Here is a 14654-nt window from a genome sequence, read left to right as displayed (position 1 = left end):
CTCTCTTGCTGTTGCTCTCCAGGAAAAATCTCATAATCTAAGTAGACAAACCCTTGCTGAAAAATTAGACCAAATGGCAATTGTAAACTCCAAGGAAAGCATTTTTCTTCTGTGAAGTATTCCCTAGCTGGAAGTGTTAGAAACTTTACATATAGGGATACCGGTTAAGTTCATGGAAAAAATGAAAGGCTATGGACAGCTGGATATACTGTCAAAAATGAACCTTGTCAACCTAATTTTTTCCCTAGTTCTGTGCTGAGAAACTCGCAGCCTTCTTAATTCACTTTTATGAGATGAATGAGAAAAGTGAATGGCTGAAATTTAGTTGCTAAAAGAAACATGGGGAACACATGTATACCTGTGGCAGATTCATTTTGATATATGGCAAAACCAATACAATACTATAAAGTTAAATAAAATAAAATTAAAAAAAAAAAGAAAAAAAAGAAACACTAGGAAGCTAGCTAGCTCCTTTTTGCTTATTTGGTAGGTTTCAATGAAGGAAATACCATATGATTACCAAACAGAAGGGGATGGGGACAGATAAATCAGGAGTCTGGGATTAACAGATATGAACTACTATATAAAAAAATAACAAGGTCCCACTGTAGAGCACAGAAAACTATATTCAATGTCTTGTAACAAGCTGTATTAGAAAATAATCTGAAAAGTAATATGTATATTTATAATGTATAACTGAATCCCTTTGCTGAACACCTGAAACTAACTCAACTTTGTAAATCAACTCTACTTCAATAAGAAAAGAGGGGTGTGGATAAATTGTGAATTTTATAAGTGGAATACTTACTGTCCTTAAAAAAGAAAGAACTCCTGACTCATGCAACTGGATAGATGAATTCTAAAAACCTTTATTCTGAGTGAAAAACCTTACACAAGAGGGTGCCTACTTTGTGGTTCCATTTATATAAAGTCCCTGATAGCTCAGTTGGTAAAGAATCCTGCTTCAATGCAGGAGAACCCGGTTTGATTCCTGGGTTGGGAAGATCCCCTGGATAAGGGATAGGCTACCCACTCCAGTATTCTTGGGCTTCCCTGGTGGCTCAGCTGGTAAAGAATCTGCCTGTAATGTGGGAGAGCTGGGTTCGATCCTTGGCTTGGGAAGATGCCCTGGAGAAGGGAAAGGCTACCCATTCCAGTATTCTGGCCTGGAGAATTCCATGGACTCCAGTCCATGGGGTCGCAGAGAGGCAGACATGACTGAGCAACTTTAACACAGTAAATAGACACAACTAATTTATGATGAAAATGATCAGACTAGGAGGGTAACAGCAGGGACTAATCAGGAAGAAGAGGGGTGAGAGAAATTTGTGGGTTGATGGCATGTTCTTTACCACGATGGAAGTCTGTGCATTTGTTAAAGCTTATTGGATGGTATATTTAAATTGTGTATCTCATGATATGTTTTAAAACAAAGATTTTGAAGTCTATCTCATGCATGCTGAAGTGTTTAGGGGTAAAGTGTATTGACATTTGCAACTAACTTTGAAGTGGGTTAAAAAAAAAAACTGATAAAAAGATAAAGGGATGGAAATCTAGCTCTCAAATCTAGGTGGAGTAGAAATGGGTTTGATTGCATAATTTTCTCAACTTTTCTGCACATATGAAAGTTTTCATAATGGAGAATTAGGGGAGAAGGCAATTTTTCTCTTCTAGCTTCCAAGAGTAGCAAAGACCTTGTTTTACAGGTGAAAGTACTGAAATCTAATTCCTTAAAATCCAAAGTTTTCAACAACGAAGTTAGTATTAAATCGAAGGGGGCTCTGATCCTACCACCTGTCTTCTTGTTTTGAGGCATGACTGTCCAAGTCCAAACACCCAGAACCCGTCAGATAAAATGGGAAGCAGTCAGGAAACCTGCTTTTCTTTGAAACCCTGTGGCCACTCCCCAATCTCAGAGTCAACTGACCTCTTTTCCAAACTAAAAGTTTTCCTTTTTTTTTGAACTTTTTATTTTGCATTGGGGTAATGGCACCCCACTCTAGTACTCTTGCCTGGAAAATCCATGGACAGAGTAGCCTGGTGGGCTGCAGTCCATGGGGTCACTAAGAGTCGGGAACGACTGAGCCCCTTCACTTTCACTTTTCACTTTCATGCATTGGAGAAGGAAATGGCAACCCACTCCAGTGTTCTTGCCTGGAGAATCCCAGGGACAGGGAAGCCTGGTGGGTTGCTGGCTCTGGGGTCGCACAGAGTCAGTCATGACTGAAACGACTTAGCAGCAGCAGCAGCAGCATAGCCAGTTAACAATGTATGATAGTTTCAGATGAACAGTTAAAGGACTGAGCCATACATATACATGTATCCATTCTCCACCAAACCCTGCTCCTTTCCACACTGCTACATAACACTGAGCAGAGCTCCCTGTGCTATAGAGTGGGTCCTTGGTGGTTATCTGTTTTAAATACATTAGTGTGCACATGGCCATCCCAAGTCCCTAACTGTCCCTTCCTCCCAGCAACCAGAAGTTCTAAGCTGAAAGTTTTCTTGAGAGAAAAGATGCTAGGGGTAGTCAGGTTATTCAGCCCACTTTTTACTAAATATAAGTAAATACTGAGATATAATCTGTTATAAAGTGTCTGTTTTCTCAAAGAATTACTTTCCCTCCTGAGCTCATGTACTGGAATTTCAGATACAGAAGTAAAATTTCAGGTATCGTAGAATTATAAAAGCAAGTCTGCATGTAGTTTTGTCCTTGTTCAAGCAGAAATTCTGCAGACTTGCAGATGGTAAGCATGTCTCCCATTCAGAAGATGGCCGCAAGCAGGCTTACGGAGTAGCATGTGGAGTGGGAAGAATGCAGAGTGTATGTGTGGAGCCTGGGACTCTAATCCCAGGTCTGATCTTAGCTGGTCCTGTGACTCCGTGTAACTCCTCTAACCTTTGTCAGGGCCATCCTTTGATCTTGTTCTCCTTATTAGTGGGAGGATAAAACTAAAGCAAATTTCAAAGTTGAAAGAGTTGAAGGATACTCGAGCCCAACCTCCTCGTTTTCTTGGTGGAAAAAATTCAAGCCTAGTGATTTGTTCCAGGAAGCAGAGCCTTGACAGAAGCAAAGCCCGGCCCTAGAACAGTCTTTTTACTGACTTGCAGGTCAGTGTCATTCTCTCTTCACAATTACCTCCATGTAATAACTATGAAAGCACTTTGAGATAAATGTACTATAGGAATCACGGTGGTGGTGGTGCTGATATTTTTTAAGATACATATCAGTATCACATGTATATTTTTACTTGGAGAATATAAGTCTTCTGGATTTTAATATGGATACTAAGGCTTTATGTTAAATCTATTAACTATAAAGCCAGGTGTAGATAACAATTTATCTGTAGGGAACTGGTCCCTTTGGTAAAATTCATCATTTCTGTTAATACTCTCATCACTATGCTGGACCTTTTTATAGATTATTCTTAAGTGTAATATTCAATATCTGTAGTAAATCATGAGATTCACTATTTGAGTTGTAGGTGTTCCACTGGGATCTGGTTGACCAAGTATATAAAGCAACACTGTAGAGAATTGCATTTTGACATAAGAGGACTTTTGCAACACTCTAAATACAATGGCATGTTTTCAATTATATTATTGATATTTTGTTTTTTTCCCTAAAAAGGCAAACACCATTTTGAGGTAAGACAGGCTAAATGAAAGTTCTTGAAGGCAGATCTGTATTGGCAGCTTTTTGATTTGGGCCTGTGTTTATGTTTTGTAGGCATCATGCAAGAGCATTATGTTTTTTTTCTTTTTATATTTCTCAGTTCAGTCGCTCAGTCGTGTCCGACTCTTTGCGACCCCATGAATCACAGCACGCCAGGCCTCCCTGTCCATCACCAACTCCCGGAGTTCACTCAGACTCTACTGAGGTATAATTGAAGTGCAATAAGCTGCACATATTTAATGATCATTTGATCATATTTTAAAAGCATTTTTTATTAGAGTATAGTTGCTTTACAATGTTGTGTTAGTTTTTATTCATTCAGCAGAATGAATAGCCATTCACAGCAGAGTGAATCAGCCATCCCCTCTTTTTTGGATTTCCTTCCTGTTTAAGTCACCTCGGAGCATTAAGAAGACTTCCCTGTGCTTATGCAGTAGGTATAGTCATCTATTTTATACATAGTAGCACATATATCGGAGAAGGCGATGGCACCCCACTCCGGTGCTCTTGCCTGGAAAATCCCAGGGACAGGGGAGCCTGGTGGGCTGCAGTCCATGGGGTCGCTAAGAGTCGGACACGACTGAGCCCCTTCACTTTCACTTTTCCCTTTCATGCATTGGGGAAGGAAATGGCAACCCACTCCAGTGTTCTTGCCTGGAGAATCCCAGGGTAGGGGAGCCTGGTGGCTGCCGTCTATGGGGTCACACAGAGTTGGACATGACTGAAGTGACTTAGCAGCAGCAGCGCATGATACGTCAATCCCAGTTTCCCAGTTCATCCCACCTCACCCCACCTTTATTCCCTCGTTGTCCATATGTTTATTGTCAATGTCTGTGTCACAATTTGATCAAATTTGACATCTTCATAAACTGGTGAAGCCATCTCCACAATCAAGATAAAGAACACTTCTGTCATCCCCAAAACTTTCCTCAGAGCTCTTTTGCATTCCCTTCCTCATTTCTTTCAATGCCACCCCCAGGTAACCATTGACTTGCTTCTGCCCGCACCCCATCCCCCCATATCTAGAATTTTATGTAAAAAGAATTGTGTGCATAGGATTTCTTTTCTTTTTTCCTCTTTGCCCAGTAGTATTCTATTATGTGGGTGGATATGCCATAACTGGCTATCCATTCATCTGTTGGACGCTTAAGATATTTCCAGTTAACGTCTCTTACAAACAGTGCTGCCACATCTTTGCGTGGATATGTTTTCGTTTTCTGTGAGTAAATACCTCTGACTGGAAGGGCTAGGTTATATGGCATGTGTATGCTTAACATTATGAAGTTCCCAAAGTGTTTTTCAAGGCGGTAATACCACTTTCCATTCCCACCATCAGTGAAGAAGAGTTCAGGTTGCTCAAAATCCTTGTCAGTGCTTGGTATGGTCAGTCTTTTAATTCTGGCCGATCTGATAGACGAGTAGTGTCACCTCATTTTGTATTTAATTTGCTTTCCTCTGAGGACTAGTAACATTTACATCTTTTCGCGTGTGTTTGGCCTTTTGCTTACCTTTTGTGAAATGTCTGTCTAAAACTTGTGTCTTATCGTATACTGACGCATATATGGAATCTAGAAAAATGGTACTGAAGAATTTATTTGCAGAGTGGCAGTGGAGAAACGGACATAGAGAACAGACCTACGGACGTGGGGTGGGGGAGGAGGGAGAGGCTGAGAAGTATGGAGAGAGTAACATGGAGACTTACTATTCCATATGTAAAATACATTGTTGCTGTTGTTCAGTCACCCAGTCATGTCTGACCCTCTGCGACCCCATGGACTGCAGCACGCCAGGCCTCCCTGTCCCTCACCGTCTCCTGGAGTTTTCCCAAGTTCACGTTCATTGCATCGGTGATGCCGTCCAGCCATCTCATCCTGTGACGCCCTCTTCTCCTTCTGCCCTCCATCTTTCCCAGCATCAGGAACTTTTCCAGTGAGTCGTCTGCGCATCAGATGACCAAAATACCGGAGCTTCAGCTTCAGCGTCAGTCCTTCCAGTGAATAATCGGAGTTGATCTCCCTTAAGATGGACTGGTTTAATCTCCTCGCTGTCTGAAGGACTTAGAGGAGTCTTCTCCAGCATTGTAGTTTGAAGGCATCACTTCTTTGGCGTTCGGCCGTATTTATGGCCCAGCTCTCACAACTGTATGTGACCACTGGGAAGACCACAGCCTTGACTGTACAGAGCTTTGTCAGCAGAGTAATGACTCTACTTTTCAACACACTGTCTAGGTTTGTCATTTGTAAAATAGATAGCCAATGGGAATTTGCTGTATGACTCTGGGAACTCAAACGCGGGCTCTGTGGCAATTTAGAAGGGTGAGATGGGGAGGGAGATGGGAGAGAGGTTGGGGAGGGAGGGGACATGGGTGTGCCTATGGCTGGTTCTTGTCTATGTTTGACAGAAAACAACAAAATTCTGTAAAACAATTATGCTTCCATTAAAAAATAAATAAATTTTTAAAAAGACAAAAAAACTTGGTCATTTTATAATAGATTCTTAACAAATTTATAAGAGCTCTTCTATATTTTTGAATCCAAGTCCTTCTTCTGTTATTGTGTTGAGAAAATTTTGTTCCCAAATATGGCTTATGTTTTCATTTTTCATGGTATCTTTCCAAGAGCAGAAGTTTTACATTTAATGAAGTTTGACTTAACAATTTTAGATTTAATGTTTTATATTTTTTTTTTCACGTGTTCTGTCTACAAAAGCTGCCGACCTTAAGATACGGATACTTTCTGCTCCATTTTCTTTTTGTAGTTTTAGATTGTACATTTAGGTCTGTGATTTGAATCAGTTTTTGTGTTGAGTGTGAGGTAAGAATCACTGTAGGTTTTTTCAGTTTTGATTTCCAGTTGATCCAACATCATTTGAAATAAAGGTTTTTTTTTTCTCACCATTGACACAGATGTCAAAACTCAACATATACGTGTTCATCTGTCTTTGGATACTGTTTGGTACTGTTTGGTTCCATGGGTTTCTGTCCCTTTGCCAATAACCCACATCCTTGACTGCAGCTTTATAGTCGATCTTGAAATTAGGTAAGGCAAATTCTCCAACTTTTAACTATCTAGGTCCTTTGTATTTCCAAGTTAATTTTAGAATCGTGTTGTCACTTTGTACTGAAAAGAAAAAGCCTGATTAATTTTGTTTGAAATTACATTGAATCTATGTATCAGTTTGGGGATAATTGCCATCCATGAATATGTGCAACTCTTTATTTATGTATAATTTAATATGACAAAGTTTTGTAGTTTTTGATGTACAGGTATTGGATATCTTCTCTTGGATTTATTCCTAGGTATTCTTTCCCCCTCCCCACTACTGTGAAAGGAATTGTAAAAAATGTATTTTCAATTTTTTGCCAATAATATATCATTATAGAGCTAACTTTTTGAATTAATCTTCACACACACATTGCTGAATCTTTCATTAGTTGTGTAGATTTTTATGGGTTGCTTGGTATTTTCCAAGTAAATAGTCATAATGTTGCATATATTGACAGTTTCACCTCCTTTTGACTGTTATTCATATATCTCTTTTCTTGTTAATGAAATGGTTAGATCTTAAAGTGCTGAATAAGAGTGTAGAAAGCACACATTCTTGCCTTGTTCTCATATCTATTGAGGAAAAAAATAGGTCTTTAATTCTTTGAGTGTGATACAGGGTGTTGGTTTTTCCTAGATGCCCTTTATTAATGAAGTTCCTATTATTTGTAATTTTCTTATTTAAAAAAATCATGAGGGGTGTTGAATTTTGTTAAATGCTCTTAGTTTTACATTTATTGAAACATGTTTTTTCCTCCTTTATTCTGTGAATAACACTGATTTCTGTATGTTAAGCTAACCTTGCATTCCTGGAAAATGCTTCCTTGGTTTTGAGATATAACACAGTGGACCCTTGAACAACACAATTTTAAACTATACAGGTTCGCTTACACTGACAAAGGTCTGTATAGTCAAAGCTATAGTTTTTCCAGTAGTCGTGTATTGTTCTGAGAGTAGGACCAGGAAGAAGGCTGAACACTGAAGAATTGATGCTTTTGAGCTGTGATATTGGAGAAGACTCTTGAGAGTCCTTTGGACTGCAAGGACATCAAACCAATCAATCCTAAAGGAAATCAACCCTGAATATTCCTTGGAAGGACTGATGCTGAAGTTCCAATACTTTGGCCACCTCATGTGAAGAGCCAACTCATTAGACAAGACCCTGATGCTGGGAAAGGTTGAAGGCAGGAGGAGAAGGGGATGACAGAGGACGAGATGGTTAGATGGCATCCCTGACTCAATGGACATGAGTTTAAGCAAGCTCTGGGAGATGGTGAAGGACAAGGAAGCCAGGTGTGCTGCAGCCATGGGGTCTCAAAGAGTCGGACACGACTGAGTGAGCAACAACAGCTATGGTAGTACTACGTGATTTGGGTTGGTTGAATGCAGAACTTAGAATACAAAGGGCTGACTGTAAAGTTACATGTAGATTTTTGACTATGTGGAGGATCAGTATTCCTACTTGGATATTACTGTCAAGTTGGCCTTATAAAACAAAATTGGACAGTTCTTCCAACTTTATTTTCTGAAAATATTTATACAAGGTTAGTGACTTGAAAGTTTGCCAGAATTCACTAGTACAAACATTTTGATTGGGGATTTTCTGTTAGAAAAGATACTTGATAACTTAATTTCATATATATATTTCATTTTTATAATTGCCTGTGCCAGTTGCTAAGTGGTATTTTTCGAGAAACTTGAAAACTTCATATAGCTGTGACATACTTTAGTGTAATGATGTTGTATTATCTTACCCTTTTAAAGACTGTTGGATCTGTGTGACTTTTTTTATTCTGATATTGTTGATTTGTGTCTCTTCATTTTCTTGACCATCCCAGGTGGAGCTTGTCAGTTTTGTTGATCTTTTCAAATAACCAGCTATTAGATTTTGTCTTTGTCTTTTCTTTTATTGATTTCTGCCTTTTACTTTATTTCCCTTCTTTCTTTGGGGTTTAATGTGTTTATTTTCTCAGCTTTTTATGGTAGAATATTAGGTCATTAATTTTCTCTTTTTACCTGTAACATAAGCATTGAAAACTTTGTGTTCATGTCTAATCTTTTCTTTAACTCTATGTTGTAAATTTTAGTGTCTTGTATGTTTTGTTGTGCAGTTCAAAGTAATTTCTAATTATCTTATGGATTTGTCTTTTATCCGTGAATTATTTTGAAGTGTTTTTTTTTAATGTACGGTATCCAATATTTTTCTAGTTATTATTAATGTTTTCTATTTTAACTACCTTATGGTAGAGAATATACTATGCCTGATTTTGATTATTTCTAATATTGAGACTTTGTTAACGAGCCAGAATATGGTCTTTCTTGATGAATGTACCATGCATATTTGAAAGTAATACATATTCTGAAGTTGTTAGTTGAGTGTTCTATGAATGTTAATTAGATCTAAGTAGTCAGTTGTGTCTTTGAGGTTTTCCATGTGTATGATTTTCTTTAGAGGGAAGGAATGTAGTTTTCCTATAGATTACTGAAAGAGGAGTGTTAAAATCTCTTGGTAAGAGTGTAGAGATATCTATTTCTTCCCTTCTTCTTGTCATTATTTATTTCATATATTTTTGGGATCTATTAATTAGGTGCATTGGCATTTATAATTGCCTGCCTAGTGAATTGCCCCTGTTATCGTTTGAAATATTCCTTTTAATCTCTGGAGATACTCTTTATCTTAAAACCTGTGTTATTTGATATTAAAGTTGCATTTCATCTTTACTAACTGCATAGAGTATGTATTTTTTCTGTACACGTAAAGTGCCTTTTTTTGTAGCCAACATATAACAGTTTGGGTTTTTACATCTACTCTGCCAATCTGTGCCATTTACTCTTTAGACCATGGTTGTATTTAGGTTCACCATTGAATTATTTTCTGTTTGTCCCAAGTTTTGATCCTCACTTCATTCTTTCCTGCCATCTTCTTAGTTATTTGAATATTTTTATGTATTCTGTTTTAGTTTATCTAATTATGTATTCTGGCTAAAGCTCTTTGTATTTTTTTTAAAAAGTTTTCTGAGGAATTACAGTATGCATACCAAGTATTTCAGTCTCTTTAGAGCTAATACTGTACCACTTAACATAAAATGTAGAAAAATTGCAATGATATGAATTGTCCCCTAGTGATCCTTGTTACACTTTATGTAACATGTATATGTCTATGTATATTGAAAATCCCACCAGCTAATAAAATAATTTTTGTTTTAAATAGTTAAGTGTATTTTAAAGAACTTTAGAAAGAAAAATAGTCCTATGTTATCCAAAAATTTATCATTTCTGTTGCTCTTCCTTCATTGCTGAAGATCCATGGTTCCCTCTGGTATCATTTTTCTTTGGTCTGGAGAAGTTCCATTAGCATATACATCTCTCACTTATGTATCAAGTCTTCTGGTGATGGATTATCTTATTTTTCATTTATCTGAAAATGCATTTATTTCCCTTTCATTTCTGTAGAATATTTTCACTAGACACAGAATTCTAGCTTGACGGTTTTTTTTTCCCCTAGCCTATAAAGATGTTGTTTTACCATTATGCCTCCATAGTTTCAGATGAAAAATCTTCAATATTTCAGCCCATTCCCCTGAGTCTAATGGGCCATATACCTCTAGCTTTTCTCAGTAATTCCTTCTTTATATTCTTTCATCTGCTTTATGTTTTATGGTTCGTCTTGGTGTAGTTTCTTTTGTGCTTGTGAGTCACTGAGCTTCTTGAATCTGTAAATTTATATACTTGACTAAATTTGGAAAGCTTTCAGGCATTATTTATTAAAAAAGAATTGTTTTCTCAAAATCTACATCATCTCCCTTGAATGTGAAATCTAAAATATAGTTGAGCAAATAGAAGCAGAGAATAGCATGTTGATTACCTGGAGTGGGGAGGTGGGGAAAACGGGGAGATAGACGTTGGTCAGAGTGTACAAAGTTGGAGTTTTGTATTATGGATGAATTGAGATGTACCGTATAATGGATATCACATATTTTTAGTGACTTTAGTAATCATTTCACTGTGTATATGTATATCAAATTATTATCTTACACACTTTCAATGTATACAATTTTCACTTAAAATTTTATTAAATTTTTTCCTCTACTTTTGGTTGTCCAATTACATATGTTAAGTTTTTGGAGTTTGTTTCATAGGTCTCTGAGACTCTTTTCAACTAATTCATCCTTTTTTCATCCTTCAGATTGGATAATTTCTATCCACCTATTTCAAAGTACTTATTCTTTCCTGCATTATTTCTGTACTACTATTGAGTTTCCCCAGTAAGTTTTTCATTTTAAGTACTGAATTTTTCACTTCCAAAAGTTTGTTTGCTTACATTATTTTTCTGCAAATTCCTGTATGTTCAATATTTCAAGAGTGTTTTTCTTTACACATGGAACTTAGATATAATATTTGCTTAAAATATCTTTGATAGCTCTGTCACATAGATCATCTCTCTCTCTCTCTTTTTTTTTTTTTTTGGTCTTTTTCCTTGAGAAAGGACATGTTTCTGGTTCTTTATATGCTGAGTAGTTTTGGATTGTATTCTGAATGTTATGACTGCTCTGTTGTATTCAGATTATTATATTAGTTCTATTATAACCATCTGCTGAATGATGATGATTTTCATCATCAGGCAGCAGGCAGGTAAGCCTCTTAGATCCAGATTGTAAGATGTGTCCCACCTTCTTTGGGAGGTGGTTCAGATCTCGGAGGGTTAGAATGAGGCTTCTACAGAAGGCGTAAATCTCTGTTCAGCTACCAGAGTCTTTGTTACCCTCATTTGAGACTGTCATGCATGCATAGCTCAGGAATTAAGGTGGTATTTATTGATTAACAGAATTAAGGGATCCTTTGTTCCCCTTTTTCATCTCTGGTATTCTCCCCAAACTCTGGCCTGCAGGAATTCTTATTTCTGATTCGCTTTGCCAGAAAAACAGGTTTTATCGGCTTGTGCAGCTGCTATTGCTCACCGCTTTGCAGTTGGGGTCTACCCTTGGGGTCAGTCATACCGCACAAGGGAAAAAAAAGCAAAAGCAAAAATAAATGGGAAACATCACTATGTGGGTCACTTTTCCAAGGTTTTACTCTTTCATAATCTGCCAGCTTTTCCTGTTCCTCTGGTGTGTGCATGTATGTATGTGTGTAGAATTAAAAAATTTTAGTTGTAGTTAGCATGAGGAATGGGTGATAGTGTACTTACCACTGATGATAGAATCAGAACTCATGTTGAATTTTTTCTGAGGAAAAAATTATATCAAGAAATAGGATCTGTCTTTTAAAATTAGCCAAATCATTGTGACAGAGTTCTTGTCATCTGTAAGTTCTGGGGAGCAGAGCAAAAGTGATTGTCAAATTGTGTCTATTTCACACTCTCACATACACAAGGTAGGAGTATACCTGCTGTTACATTTTAGATTACACATTCCAACTATTCTTTGCTTATATTGTTATTTCAAGGACAGGGGAGACATTACTATTTTGCTCCAACACAGGGTTATTAAAGATAAAATCGATTATATATGTGAAGTGCTTAGACTTGTCAGTATCAAGCTGTATATAAATTAAAGTGGTATTATTACTCTAATGCACAACTAATCCTTAGATATTATTAACCTCTTTAGGACCAATTCTTTGTAGGGATTTAAATATGCTTAAGAGTTTCAGAGTTAACATTGGTGACAGTATTTCCTGTTGTGAAATGTATATAGTAGGTCAATGACAACTTTTTATATGAAAATGAGTTTATATAATTGATAAAATATGTAAAATCAAGACAACAAGTTAGTATTTCTGAAAGATGTGCATTTTGGAAATAGTCCAGGAATTTTTTCATTTTTCTGAATCAGAGGCTAATGTGGATTGTGTCTTAATACATTTCTACTTTCTTTGGTGATGATTGAGTGACTCTTAAGGAAAGGAAGAATGGGGGCAGCAAGGCCATTTTATGTACTAATAAATTAAAAAAAAGGCTGTATGGACATGCAATAAAATATAAGATTTTCCCATATGCTAAAGAAACCGTTCTGAGCCTGAATGGGGTCAAGTTATTTAAATTGGGCTCAGATAGGGAGCACACTGGAGTTCAGGTGAAGCAATTCCCTAATGGGCGCTTTCCATGCATGTATTAGTTTTGTTTGCCTCTTCAAACTGTGGGTATAAGCAATTTTATGAATTTATGTTATTTTAACATGCACTACTTCGTGAGACATTTTGTTATATGGCAGCCAGAATGTAAAAAATATTTACCTGATTAATGTCTGTTGTATCAAATTACCCCAATGGTTTATACTTTAAAGTTAATTTGCATTCGGTAAAATGCACAAATCTTGTGTAAAGCTCAGTGGATTTCACAAATACTTTTTTAATGTGTCTCCCAGATCAGGATAGAAAAACAATCCCATTGTCCCTTAAACTTCTTTCTTTCATTTTTCCTTTCGGTATCTTCCATCTCGCAGCCAGAGTTAATCACAGTTGACCTTTGTCAGCACATATTAGTTGCCTGTTCTTAAACTTCATATAAATAGAATCGCATATTATGTTTTGAGATCCATGTGTATTGTATATATCAGTAGTTCATTCATTTTCATTGTTGAGGAGCCCTGTTTTATCAACATGCCCTGGTTTGAATATCCATTTTTCTCCTGCTCATTTCCTTTCATTTTGGAGCTATTACAAATAAAAATACCTAGCTCTTCCTTGTACTTATCTTTTTGAGAATACAGTTTACATTTTTATATTATATAAATTCATTATAAATTGTTGAAATAAATCAATTTGCCTATGAAATCTCTTTTTCATGTCAACTTTTAGAAGATACTTTGTGATAAAAAGAAAAAATGATCCCAAGATAAAGAAGCTAAACTAAGAGATTTTAACTTTTTTTAAAAGACCTTTTTCCCTTTTTCATCACTTAGATTGTTACTTAGATTTGATTCTTCTGGAAAAATTATAAATAAAAATTAAATTGTATAAATCTATTAAATGCATTGTAGAAGGAAATGGCAACCCACTCCAGAATTCTTGCCTGGAGAATTCCATGGACAGAGGAGCCTGGCGGTTTGCAGTCCATGGGGTCGCAAAGAGTTGGACATGACTGAGTGACTAACACATTAAATGCCTGTGAAAATTAAAACATACCACATACATGAAATTCTCATTTTTTAAAACAATTTGTATGATTATTTCACCCCCCCAATATTAACCACATGGTTCTGTATCTTTTCTCCATTGTGCTATTTCACTGTAGTATACAATGAGCGGTTTATGTGTCCCTCTCTCTGTCAAACCATAAGCTCCTAGGAGACAAAGGCCATCTGTGTCTTACTCTTCTGTCCCCAGCAGCTAGCACTTTGCCTGGCCCATGGTAGGTGCACATTATATGTTGAGTGAAGTGGATGACTGCTTTTTGTCTGGGGTATTAATTTGCCTTTCAGAAGTCATCTTTGCCATGGAAACATAACACACACTTAGCTTTAGCTCAGGAACTTACTATTCCCTTTATGTCTTAAGTCTTTTGTTTAATACATGAGCTGACTTATTCCCAGTTTCCTGTTTATACAGAGTAGGCTTTTGGTGAAAATGCACATTACCAAAAACCTATATAAGATTCCTGTTTTCTTTAATAACATTATGTTAAACTTCACTGGTATGTCAGAGAAAAATAACTTTTAAGTGAAGACATTCTATGTATTTACACAAATATGCTATATAAATACATTATATATATATTCCTAACTCATCTTTGCTTCTAGGATATCTATTAGTGTATGATATATTTAGTGTATAGAATACAAGCATTGTTTTATTTATCTTTTTTAATATCGGCAAAAGACACAATATCTATTTTAGACAAAAGACCTTGAAATTATGCATGATTTTCATTATACTGGGATTTCTATGTTGAATCAAAGGTCATTATTCTAATCATCTCAGACTCTTCTTTTTTC

At 36.5% G+C, this 14654-nt stretch overlaps 1 protein-coding gene across 26 annotated transcripts in view; it reads left to right on the top strand.

Moving 5' to 3' along the window:
• LOC147347652 (uncharacterized) overlaps positions 1-14654 on the top strand; it is a 521220-nt gene that overhangs the window by 345843 nt on the left and 160723 nt on the right. For 2 of the 26 annotated variants that reach the window (XR_015152373.1, XR_015152367.1), the window contains exon 5: positions 5416-6149. The exons of the other annotated variants lie outside the window; for them this stretch is intronic. The gene's annotated coding sequence lies outside the window, so the exon portion shown is untranslated. Of the gene's footprint in view, positions 1-5415; positions 6150-14654 lie in introns of those variants that run through there. 26 annotated transcript variants of the gene reach the window in all.

Source organism: Bos grunniens, chromosome 23 (genome assembly GCF_055505025.1).
Source record: "Bos grunniens cultivar Pamir isolate PY7600 chromosome 23, Bosgru_T2T1.0, whole genome shotgun sequence".
NCBI lineage: Eukaryota > Metazoa > Chordata > Mammalia > Artiodactyla > Bovidae > Bos > Bos grunniens.
Note: the sequence above shows the minus strand (reverse complement) of the source record. Positions and strands in the feature narration are given on the sequence as shown.